At 37.0% G+C, this 12,732-nt stretch overlaps 1 protein-coding gene across 1 annotated transcript in view; it reads right to left on the bottom strand.

Annotated features, from left to right (window-relative positions):
* Positions 1-12,732, bottom strand: part of LOC116811963 (putative bifunctional UDP-N-acetylglucosamine transferase and deubiquitinase ALG13) — a 66,582-nt gene that overhangs the window by 20,299 nt on the left and 33,551 nt on the right. The gene's annotated exons all lie outside the window — the stretch shown is intronic.

The following is a 12,732-nucleotide window of genomic DNA, read 5'->3' as shown; positions in this document are numbered from 1 at the left end:
AAAAAAAAAAAAAAAAAAAAAAAAAAGTAAGAATTGGGCCATGATTTTCAGGTGAGGTAGCAATGACTTTTTTGACCTAAAAACTTGACAGTCTGTTCTCTATTAGAATTTTAGGATCTTTTGCAGCATTTGTATCTCATATTTAAACCTAAGAATTCTTTTAGGAAATCATCTAAAAGACCTGTATACAAAGGTGTCTTTTATAGTATTTTTAAAAGCAAAAAACATTGCACATAGTATTTAACAACAGGGAACTGGATAAATTATATACCCGTAATGAAATATTATACAGGCAACGAAAATCATGCTGTCAAATATTTAAAGAAAAAAATGCTTGTATTGTGAAAAGATTAAAAAATTATACAGCATAATCTGTAGTTTGTAAAATACAAAATTGTAAGAAAAAATATAAAAGTATACAGTGATCATAGAGGTGATTTTAGTTTTCTTTATACCACAGTATTTTCAAAATGTACTACAATGGATACTATGATTTCTAATAAGAAAAATATTGAAATATCTATTCAGCATCTCCTGGTATTCCATGATGTAAAAGGCAGGAGAATATTTTTAAATGCTTAAGTGAAATAGATTACAAAGTTTCCACATGTGACTATAATAAACTAACATAACAGAAGGGGAAAGCGGTTTATCAATTCTTGAAACTAAATTTAGGAAAAATAGTCTCAAAGAACAAAAACCCACCCCATTACTCTCAATTTATAGATGTGTACTATTTGGGAAGACAGTTTTCGTGGCACTGACATGTCTAAAGCTTCAGGGAAATCAGTGTCACGGAATATGAACTAATCTGAGCATTATCCAGGAGAGCATAGAGTTTATCATCATCTGACAGATCTTAAGATGCATTATTCCTTTCAGTAAATATGCCATCTTGTTACATTTTAAGTCAAGTGTATTTCAGAGGGAAAGTGATCCCTGAAAGACTAAAATAAAAGAGCTCTCACCTCAACTCAGAGACACCTTTCACTGATAAAGACATTTGTCAGTACCCACCTGCCTCTACAACTCAGGGGAGTGGTGAAAAAAGTGTTGAGCAAGCATCTGTGAACACGAGTGCTTTAAAAATACAGCTATTTTTATTTTCATATTTATTATACAAGTTTTGGGATACACATGCAGAACATGCAGGTTTGTTACATGGGTACACATGTGCCATGGTGGTTTGCTACACCCATCAATCCGTCACCTACATTAGGTATTTGTCCTAATGCTCTCCCTCCCCTCGCCCCCAACCCCCCGACAGGCCCCAATGTGTGATGTTCACCTCCCTGTGCCCATATGTTCTCACTGTTCTCAACTCCCACTTATGAGAACATGCGGCGTTTGGTTTTCTGTCCTTGTGACAGTTTGCTGAGAATGGTTGCCAGCTTCATCCATGTCCCTACAAAGGACATGAACTCATTCTTTTTTATGGCTGCATAGTATTCCATGGTGTATATGTGCCACATTTTCTTTATGCAGTCTATCATTGATGGGCATGTGAGTTGGTTCCAAGTCTTTGGCATTGTGAATAGTGCTGCAGTAAACAAACATATGCATGTATCTTTATAAAATGATTTATAATCCTTTGGGTATATACCCAGTAATGGGATTGCTGAATCAAATTGTATTCCTCATTTTAGATCCTTGAGGAATTGCCACACTGTCTTCCACAATAGTTGAACTAATTTACACTCCAACCAGCAGTGTAAAAGTGTTCCTATTTTTCCACATCCTCTCCAGCATCTGTTGTTTCCTGACTTTTCAATGACTGCCATTCTAACTGGCATGAGATGGTATCTCACTGTGGTTTTGATTTGCATTTCTCTAATGACCAGTGATGAGTTCTTCATGTTTGTTGGCCACATAAATGTCTTCTTTTGAAAAGTGTCTGTTCATATTCTTCGCCCACTTTTTGATGGCGTTGTTTATTTCTTGTAAATTTGTTTAAGTTCCTTGTAGATTCTGGATATTAGCCCTTTGTCAGATGGATAGATTGCAAAAATTTTCACCCATTCTGTAGGTTGCCTGCTCACACTGATAGTTTCTTTCGCTGTGCAGAAGCTCTTTAGTTAAATTAGATCCCACTTGTCAATTTTAGTTTTGCTTTTGTTGCCATTGCTTTTGGTGTTTTAGTCATGAAGTTTTTGCCCACGCCTATGTCCTGAACGGTATTGCCTAGGTTTTCTTCTAGGATTTTTATGGTTTTAGGTCTTACATTTAAGTCTTTAATCCATCTTGAGTTAATTTTTGTATAAGGTGTAAGGAATGGGTCCAGTTTCGGTTTTCTGCATATGGTTAGCCAGTTTTCCCAGCACCATTTATTAAATAGGGAATCCTTTCCCCATTGCTTGTTTTTGTCAGGTTTGCCAAAGATCAGATGGTTGTAGATCTGTGGTGTTATTTCTGAGTCCTCTGTTCTGTTCTATTGGTCTATATACCTGTTCTGGTACCAGTACCATGCTGTTTTGGTTACTGTGGCCTTGTAAAATAGTTTGAAGTCAGATAGCATAATGCCTCCAGCTTTATTCTTTTTGCTTGGGATTGTCTTGGCTATATGGACTCTTTTTGGTTCCGTATGAAATTAAAAGTAGTTTTTTCTACTTCTGTGAAGGAAGTCATTGGTAGCTTGCTGGGAATAGCATTGAATCTATAAATTACTTTGGGCAGTATGGCCATTTTCATGATACTGATTTTTCCTATCCATAATCATGAAATGTTTTTCCCTTTGTGTCCTCTCTTATATCGTTGAGCAGTGATTTGTAGTTCTCCTTGAAGAGGTCCTTCACATCCCTTGTAAGTTGGATTCCTAGGTATTTTATTCTCTTTGTAGCAATTTTGAATGGGAATTCACTCATGATTTGGCTATTACTGGTGTATAGAAATGCTTGTGATTTTTGCACACAGATTTTGTGTTGTACACAACTTCAGACTTTGCTGAAGTTGCTTATCAGCTTAAGGAGTTTTTAGGCTGAGACAATGGGGTTTTTAAAATATACAATTATGTCATCTGCAAACAAAGACAATGTGACTTCCTGTCTTTCTATTCATATACCCTTTCTTTCTCTTGCCTGACTGCCCTGGCCAGAACTTCCTATACTGTGCTGAATAGGAGTGGTGAGAGAGGACATCCTTGTCTTGTACCAGTTTTCAAAGGGAATGCTTCCAGCTTTTGCCCATTCAGTATGATATTGGCTGTGGGTTTGTCATAAATAGCTCTTATTAATTTGAGATACATTCCATCAATACCTAGTTTATAGAGTTTTTAGCATGAAGGGGTGTTGAATTTTATAGAAGGCCTTTTCTGCATCTATTGAGATAATCATGTGGTTTTTGTCATTGGTTCTGTTTATGTGATGGATTACATTTATTGATTTGCATATGTTGAACCACCCTTGCATCCCAGGGATGAAGCCAACTTGCTTGTGGTGGATAAGCTTTTCAATGTGCTGCTGGATTTGGTTTGCCAGTATTTTATTGAGGATTTTCACATCGATGTTCATCAGGGATATTGGCCTGAAATTTTCTTCTTTTGTTGTGTCTCTGCCAGGTTTTGGTATCAGGATGATGTTGGCTTCATAAAATGAGTTAGAAAGGAGTCCCTCTCTTTCTATTGATTGGAATTGGTCAGAAGGAATGGTACTAGCTCCTCTTTGTACTTCTGGTAGAATTGGGCTGTGAATCCATCTGGTCCTGGACTTTTTTTGGTTGGTAGGCTATTAATTACTGCCTCAATTTCAGAACTTGTTATTGGTCTACTCAGGGATTTGACTTCTTCCTGGTTTAGTCTTGGGAGGGTGTGTGTGTCCAGGAATTTATCTGTTTCTTCTAGATTTTCTAGTTTATTTACATAGAGGTGTTTATAGTATTCTCTGATGGCAGTTTGTATTTCTGTGGTATCATTTTTCATTGTGTCTCTTTGATTCTTCTCTCTTTTCTTCTTTATTCACCTGGCTAATGGTCTATCTATTTTGTTAATCTTTTCAAAACAAACCAGCTCCTGGATTCAGATTTTTTGAAGGGTTTTTTGTGTCTCTATCAGCTCTGCTCTGATCTTAGTTATTTCTTGTCTTTTGCTGGCTTTTGAATTTGTTTGCTTTTGCTTCTCTAGTTCTTTTAATTGTGATGTTAGGGTGTTGATTTTAGATATTTCCCGGTTTCTCATGTGGGTATTTAGTGCTATAAATTTCCCTCTAAACACGGCTTTAGCTGTGTCTCGAAGATTCTGGTACGTTGTGTCTTTGTTCTCATTGGTTTCAAAGAACAAAATACAGTGCCTTAAATTTCTTCGAATTTGTCTAATTTTCACATAAAATGGAAAGATAGTCATAAAAGTATTTTAGGATAATTCATTTATTTTGAGACAGAACACCACAGTGAAAGTTAGCATGTAATGTTAAATATGATGGCTCATCTAATATATGCTGATTATGCTGCTTACAGCCCAGTACCCCTCTCTTCAGTTTAACAACTATTTTATAAGAGAAACTAAAGCACTGGAGGCTAAAGTGTACAACTGAACTATATCATCTTCAGAGATCTCTTAGACAGAAATAAAATTTTTAGTCCCCTTAGTGCTTTTGGCTTTTGAGGTGATTATCAAAACGGTCTATACTTTGAAAATAGGGCTTATCAAAGAAATTTTAACATGGCACTTACCTGCAATCCTAGATTGAAATAGTACTGCAAAACTTTTGTATCTAAAATTAAAAATAAAAAAACAATTAGTGACTTGACTGACATAAGCAATTAGAATTATCTTTTAAAAGGTTTTCTGGCTGGGCATGGTGGCTCATGCCTGTAATCCCAGCACTTTGGGAGGCCTAGGTGGGCAGATAACTTGAGGTCAGGAGTTCAAGACCATCCTGGCCAACATGGTGAAACCCTGTCTCTACTAAAACTACAAAAATTAGCCAGACGTGGTGGTGAGTGCCTGTAATCTCAGCTACTCAGGAGGCTGAGGCAGGAGAATCACTTGAATCTGGGAGGTGGAGGTTGCACTGAGCCAAGATCATGCCACTGCACTCCAGCCTGGGTGACAGAGTGAGACTCCATCTCAAAAAAGAAAAAAAAAAAAAAGCTTTTCTGTTTGAGCATTATTAAGATATCAATGTAATCTTGCCACATTAATATCACTCTCAATTTTACCTTATAGTAAATGACTACTTACCTACCAATATAGGTAAAATTATTTTCTCATCTAAGGTTTAGTTACCAAATAAAATTTTTATTTCTAATCTTAATTTTAGGCAGATGTTACAGGAATGTCACTTCAGTAATATTTAGGAAGAATCCAATAAAGGCATTTTCTTGTTTGTTTCAAGATGGAATTTTTACTTTAATACACTTCTAGAACATAAACAATCATTTTGGTCCTCAGTTACTAGCACTTATATACAGTACAGACTAATACTCTACTGACAGAGATTAGTGATGCCTGCTGAGACAATTAGAACAATATGAAACAATTCATCCTGTTTTTATTTACCATGACTGACATACCACCACCAGAACTCCAAAGAGAAGGGCAATGAGCCAGGTAATTTCTCTTGACAGGAAACTAAACTATTTCATAAATGAATAAAAACTGTTCTTAGCATTCCAATTGTACCTCTAAATGTATTTTTATTGTTTGACCTGAGATCCACACCTATTTTTATTTATAAAGTAATATAACCTGAGTTCCACTAACAGATGAACTTTTAGAAAACCCCTCTTTAAGTTGGAGACTCCCTACACATACAAATACATTTATTGCCATTTTTTAAAAAATCAGCTTGTATTTTGACTATTATATAGGAGCACAGCATAAAGCCTAATGCTCAAGCTACAGAATATTTTTAAAAAATAGCAGGAAATAAATTCATGAGTGGCATAGGATTCTACTCGATTCATATATGTATCAAATAACTTGTATACACAAACGCACATAGCAGTATTAATAGACAGAAAGTGAAAGCAACCCAAATGTTCTTCAACTAATAGATAAAATATGATACGGACATACTTTGGAGATATCATGGCTTTGGTTCCAGAAAAAAATAAAGCCAATACTGCAAAGAAGTGAGTCACACCAATTTTTCGGTTTCCCAGTAAATATGCTTATGTACTGGGCATTATGCTTATGGCCGGGCGTGGTGGCCCAGGCCTGTAATGTGAGCACTTTGAGAGGCCAAGATGGGTGGATCATGAGGTCAGGAGATCGAGACCATTCTGGCCAGCATGGTGAAACCCCGTCTCTACTAAAAATACAAAAATTAGCCAGGTGTGGTGGCACGTGCCTATAATCCCAGCTACTCGGGAGGCTGAGGCAGGAGAATCGCTTGGACCTGGGAGGTAGAGGTTTCTGTGAGCTGAGATCGCACCACTGCACTTCAGCCTGGCAACAGAGCAAGAATCCGTTGCAAAAAAAAAAAAAAAAAAAAAAAAAGTTATGCTTATATACTATACTGTAGTCTTTTAAGAGTATAATAGTGTTAGGTCTAAGAAAACAACGTACATACCTTAATTTTAAAATATGTTATTGCTGGCCAGGCACAGTGGCTCATGCCTGTAATCCCAGCACTCTGGGAGGCCAAGGCAGGCGAACCACTTGAGGTCAGGAGTTCGAGACTAGCCTGGCCAACATGGAGAAACTCCATCTCTACTAAAAATACAAAAAATTAGCCGGGCATGGTGGCAGGTGCCTGTAATGCCAGTTACTCGGGAGGCTGAGGCAGGAGAATTGCTTGAGCTCAGGAGGCAGAGGTTGTAGTGAGCCAAGATTGCACCACTGCACTCCAGCCTGGGCGACAGAGACTCTCCATCTCAAAATAAATAAATAAATAAACAAATAAACAATACAATACAATACTGCTAAAAAAAAAAAATGTTGACAGAAATGAAGGGAGAAAAGGGAGAACATACTGTTGGAAAAATGGTGCCAATAGATTTGCTTGACACAGTGTTCTCACAAATCTTCAATTTGTACAAAAAATAAAAATCACAATATCTGTAAAACACAATAAAACAAAGTGCAACAAAATGGAGTATGCCAATACATACATACAATGCAATTTTTTTGGCCATAAAAAAGAATAAAGTACTGATACACGCAACAACATGAACCTTGAAAATAGTATGCTTAGAGAAAAAAGTTAGTTGCAAAAGCCCACATATTATATGATTCTATTTACATGAAATGTCCAGAATAGGCAAATCCATGGCCAAACTAGAGGAGCGATTGCTAAGGCCAGGGAGAATGGGGAGCACCTACTAATGAATACATGATATATTCTCGGGGTTAGTAGAACTTAGATGGGCGAGTGAATGGGGAAAGAATTTGAGTTGAAGCACCACGCCAGCAAAGGCTTAGGAGAAGAAAACCTGCTACATAGAGTTCACACAGGAGTAGAAAGAGATAAGGTTGGAATAGAGACTAGATTGTGGAAAGTCATAAATGCCATACTTAGTCTGTTGAACTTTAATCTACAGAAACCAAAGAATCACTGAAGAGTTCTGAGCTAGGAACAGACACAAAGTGGAATAGTACCAGAGCAGTGAGACCAATGGAGAAGCTATTGTAACTGTTCAGGGACAAGGTGATAAAGGCATGACCTAGGAAAGAGGCAGTGGATATTTTTTAAAAACACTCTGTGAAACACAGATTTTTAATAAATCAGCCAAGGGTAACATGCAAAAATCAATTTTATTTTTATGTACAGGACAAAATTGGAAAATAAAAGTTTTAAAATTCTGTTTACTACAGCTCCAAAAACCCAAATACATAGGAACACATTTAACAGAAGATTTGGAAGACTGCTACACCAAAAAAAAAAAAGTTGAGAAACCAAACGCAACCTAAATAAATTGACGGGTATACTATGATACCATGTTTATGAATTCAAAGAGACCATACTGTTCAGAATTGGCATTCTCCCCAAATTGAGCTATAGATTATAAACACAATCCCTAATTTCCAGAGGGTTTTTTTGTTTTGCTTTGTTTTGTAAAATTTGATAGTGTAAGAGACATGCAAATGACCCTACCTTACTTCAAACCTTACTAAAAAGACAGTATAGTACTGATGTAAGGATTAAAAAATTGATCAGTGCAACAAAAGAGGGCACAGAAATAGACCTGCACTTAAAACAGTCATTTGATTTTTGACTAAAACACCAAAGTGATCCAACGAGGAAAGGAAAATCTGTTTCACAAATGGTACTGCTGGAATACTGGAGATCCATAAAGAAAAAAAAAAATCACCTCCGCCATCCACAAAAATGAATTTGAGATGGATAGTGGACTTAAACATAAAACTAAATGAATTAAGCTTTTAAAGGAAAACATAGGAAACAATCATAATGACTTTAGAATAAGACAAATAAGGCAAAGGTTTTTTGTTGTTTTTTTAAATTAAGTCAGAGTTTCGCTCTGTCACCCAGGCTGGAGTGCAGCGGCATGATCTCGGCTCAGTACAACCTCCACCTCCTGGGTTCAAGTGATTCTCCGGCCTCAGCCTCCCGAGTAACTAGCATTACAGGCGCGCACCACCTCTCCCGGCTAATTTTTGTATTTTTAATAGAGACAGTGTTTCTCCATGTTGGCCAGGCTGGACTCGAACTCCTGACCTCAATTGATCTGCCTGCCTTGGCCTCTGAAAGTGTTAGGATTACAGGTGCCAGCCACCATGCCCGGCCAGTTTCTTAGATTACAGAAAGCAATACACACCAAAAAATGATCAATTATATTTCATCAGAATTAAAATCCTCTACCCATCAAAAGGCACCATGAAGAAAACAGATAAGCCACAGAATAGGAGCAGATATTCACAAAACATACCTTACAAAAGACTAGCATAGAGAATATGTAGAGAACGTCCGCAACTCAGTAACAAGCACCCAATAAAAAAGAAAGTAGTCAAAATATGTGAACACTTTACAAAAAATATGCAAATGGCCAATAAGCACATGAAAAACGTACTCAAACAACTGGACATCCACATGCAAAAAATATGAATCTATACACACTTTACATACTTCACAAAAAAGTCACTCAAAATGGATCACAGACCTAAAAGTAAAATGTGAAACATAAAACTCCTAGACAATAACATAGGAGAAAATCTAGATGACCCCGAGTCTGGCAATTACTTTTTAGATAAAATACCATAGGCATGATCCATAAAAGAAATAATTTATATGTTAGAGTTCTTTAAAATTAAAAACATCTGCTCTGCGAAAGACACTTAAGAGAATGAAAAGACAAGCCACAGACTTGGAAAAAATATTTGCAAAAGACATACCTGATATAATGGGCTGTTACCCAAAATATACAAAGAACTCTTAGAACTCAATAAGTAAACAACCTGAATTAAAAACGGGCCAAACACCTTAACAGATGTTTCACCAAAGACATATAGATGGCAAATAAGCACATGAAAAGATGCTCCACGTCAGATTTCATAAGGGAAATGCAAATTAAAACAATGAGATATCATTACACACCTATTAGAATGGCCAAAATCCAGAACACTGACAATACCAAATACTGGCATGAATGTGGAACTACAGGAACACTCATTCATTGCTGGTGGGAATGCAAAATGGTATAGCCACTCTGGAAGACAGTTTGACAGTTTCTTACAAAATAAAACACATTCTTATTCAACAGAGCAATTGTAATCCTTGGTGTTTACCCAAAGAAGTTAAAAAAAATATTTCCACAGGGCACGGTGGCTGACGCCTGCAGTCCCAGCACTTCGGGAGGCTGAGGTGGGTGGATCACGAGGTCAAGAGTTCAAGACCAGCCTGGCCAACATGGTGAAAACCCATCTCTACTAAAAATACAAAAATTAGCCAGGTGCGGTGGTGGGTGCCTATGATCCCAGCTGCTCAGGAGGCTGAGGCAGGAGAATCGCTTGAGCCCGGGAGGCAGAGGTTGCAATGAGCTGAAATCGTACCACTGCATTCCAGCCTGGGTGACAGAGCAAGACTCCATCTCTCTATATATATTTCCACAAAAAAACTTGCACATGGATGTTTAGGGCAACTGTAACCAAAAGTGGAAGCAACCAAGATGTTATTCAGTAGGTGAATCGATCTATAAACTGTGGTACATTCAGATAATGATTTGGTGAGGAAACTTAAATATGTATTGCTAAGAGCCACTCTGAAAAGGCTATATATTGCATGACTGCAACTATATGCCATTTTGGAAAAGTCAAAACTATGGAGACAGTAAAAAATCAGTGATTGCCAGGAGTTGGGGGCTGAATAATAATAGGCAGAGCACAGATTTCTGGGGTAGAAATGCTCCATTATCGCATCCATGTGATGCTATAATTAAGGATACATGTCATCATTCATTTGTCCAAACTCATGAAAGTGCAAGAGCAAGAATGAACACTAATATGAAATATGGCCTCTGGAAGATAATGATGTGCCAAGGTAGGTTCATCATTGTATCAAATATACCACACTCTGGTATGGTGGGGGACACTGATAATATGGGAGGCTATGGACATGTGGTGGCTGGTGGAAAATGGGAAATCCCTATGCCTTCCTCTCAATTTGGCAAGGAACAGAAAACTGCTCTATAAAACAGATTTTTTTAAAAACATGATCAGTCACCAGAATGGATAAAGTTAAAGAGAGTGGCGACAATAAATGTCGGTGGGCAAGAGAAACTACTGGAATTCTCATATGCTGCTGGTGGAAGTGTAAAATGGTGCAACTTTGGAAAAATGTTTGGCAGTTACTTATAAAAGTAAACACATATCTCCCTATGACCCAGCAATTCCACTGCTGGGTACTTGCCCAAGGGAAATAAAAACATATGTTTACAAAGACTTTTACAAGAATGTTCATAGCAGCTTTTTTCATAACAGCCCCAAACTGGAAATAGTCCAGCTATCTATCACCAACAGGAGAATAGACAAACTGTGGAACAGTCATACAATGAAATGCTACTCCACAACGAAAACAAATGGACTACTGACACATACAACAACAGACAAATCCCAAAATTATGCCAAGTTTAAGAAGCTCTCCATAAAGATTACATACTATATGATTACATTTCTATAAAATTCTAAAACAGGTAAAACTAATCTGTGGTAGAAAAAAGTTCAAACAGTGGTTGCCTCTAGGGGGAGCATGGGAAAAACTGGGAAGGAGCATGAGGGAAATTTGCGGGACAATGTTAATACTTTATACCTTGATAGGGATTTGAGTTACACAAGTGCATGCATGCATATGTTAAAACGAAACTAATGTGCATTTAAGTTTTGTACATTTCATTATATGTAAACTGTACATCAAAAGGAAAAAACTACTTAATGGTATGTATCCTGAAGTTTTTATGGGGAAGTGTACAAATGTCTACAATTTACTTAATGTATCAAAAAGAAGATGGATTAATAGAGGTGGATGGAGGGAAAGATGGATAGATATGTGATAAAGTATAAATGTTAATGATAGAATCTAAGTGATAAATATGACTTCATTTTAAAATTCAACAATGTCTGAATATTGTCATAGTAAAATACTGGAAAAATACAAAATCAGCATTATGTGGTGACTAAGTACATCTCGGGTACAGATAGGTAAGGGAAGGGAGAGTAGTAAAGAAATCAGGGTTTAGATATTGGGCAAATTAGGTGGAAATGATACCACTATTAACAAAATAAAAAACCAAGGAGAAAAGTCAATGTTTTGTGTGGCCTGGGGAAAAGATAAATATGAGGAATTTCATTACTGAAATGAAAACTAAAAAGCTAAGTGAAAATGTCTAGCAAGTATCTGGAGACAAGTAACTAAAACTTCTGACGCCAAGGCTAGCTAGATTTAGGAATAAACTACATAGAAGTAACAGTGAAGTTTAAAGGTAGGGAAAAAACAGATGGGAGTTAAAGAAAATCTTGGTGATTAGGGGTTGGAAAAAAGAAGCAAAAATAGAGAAGCAGCTAGAAAAACCAAGAAAATATTATAGCAAGAAAGTATAAGCTACAAACAATTCTCAACTATAATTCTCTTGAGAAATATGCCAAACTGAGGAGTAATAAAGAACTTCCAATGAAAAACTACTCCTTAGATGTTTAAGAAAACACAGCTCAAATTCAAGGCAGATAAGACTCCTAATCCCCATTCCCCCAAATTTTTAAAATTCAGTTGAAATTCTAAATATGAAAGACTGCAATAATTCATGCACTTGTGGAAAGAATTTAAGAAATAAAGAAAAATTTGATACCAAGTCCTGTTTTGCAAGGAAAACAGTTAAGAAAAGCAAAGATATCCATTTGAGAATCTTCTTCAGGGTAGGCATGTAGCTACCAAAGAAACAAAACAAAACAGCAGCACACATAAACTCAACCATCCACTTGTTGATTATGTAGAAGATATTCTCAGTTTTCAGCTTTTAATTGCTCCTTTCCTTAGTCACTTCCAGTATTGTGTTCTCAAGTCAATTTTCATTTGGTTCCCCATTCCCCAACAGGTCAACCAGAGAGATATGCTCTAACAATATTTTTTAAGTCGCAGACCCCTCACCTAAGTCTCAAAATCTACTTACCTTGAGGCAAATCACTGCCGCTTGGATCACAGGAATAAGGTGGAGGTGGTAGTGGTGGTGGTGGTTGTAAGTTTGAAGCCTCTCCCACATCAAGAGCAGGAGGAGGAGGAGGAGGAGGAGGAGGAGGAGGAGGTGGTGGTGGTGGTGGTGGTGGTGGTGGTGGTGGTGGTGGTGGTGGTG

Source organism: Hylobates moloch, unplaced genomic scaffold, assembly GCF_009828535.3.
Source record: "Hylobates moloch isolate HMO894 unplaced genomic scaffold, HMol_V3 SCAFFOLD_7, whole genome shotgun sequence".
In the NCBI taxonomy this organism is placed as follows: domain Eukaryota; kingdom Metazoa; phylum Chordata; class Mammalia; order Primates; family Hylobatidae; genus Hylobates; species Hylobates moloch.
This window is presented reverse-complemented; position numbering and strand designations above follow the sequence as displayed.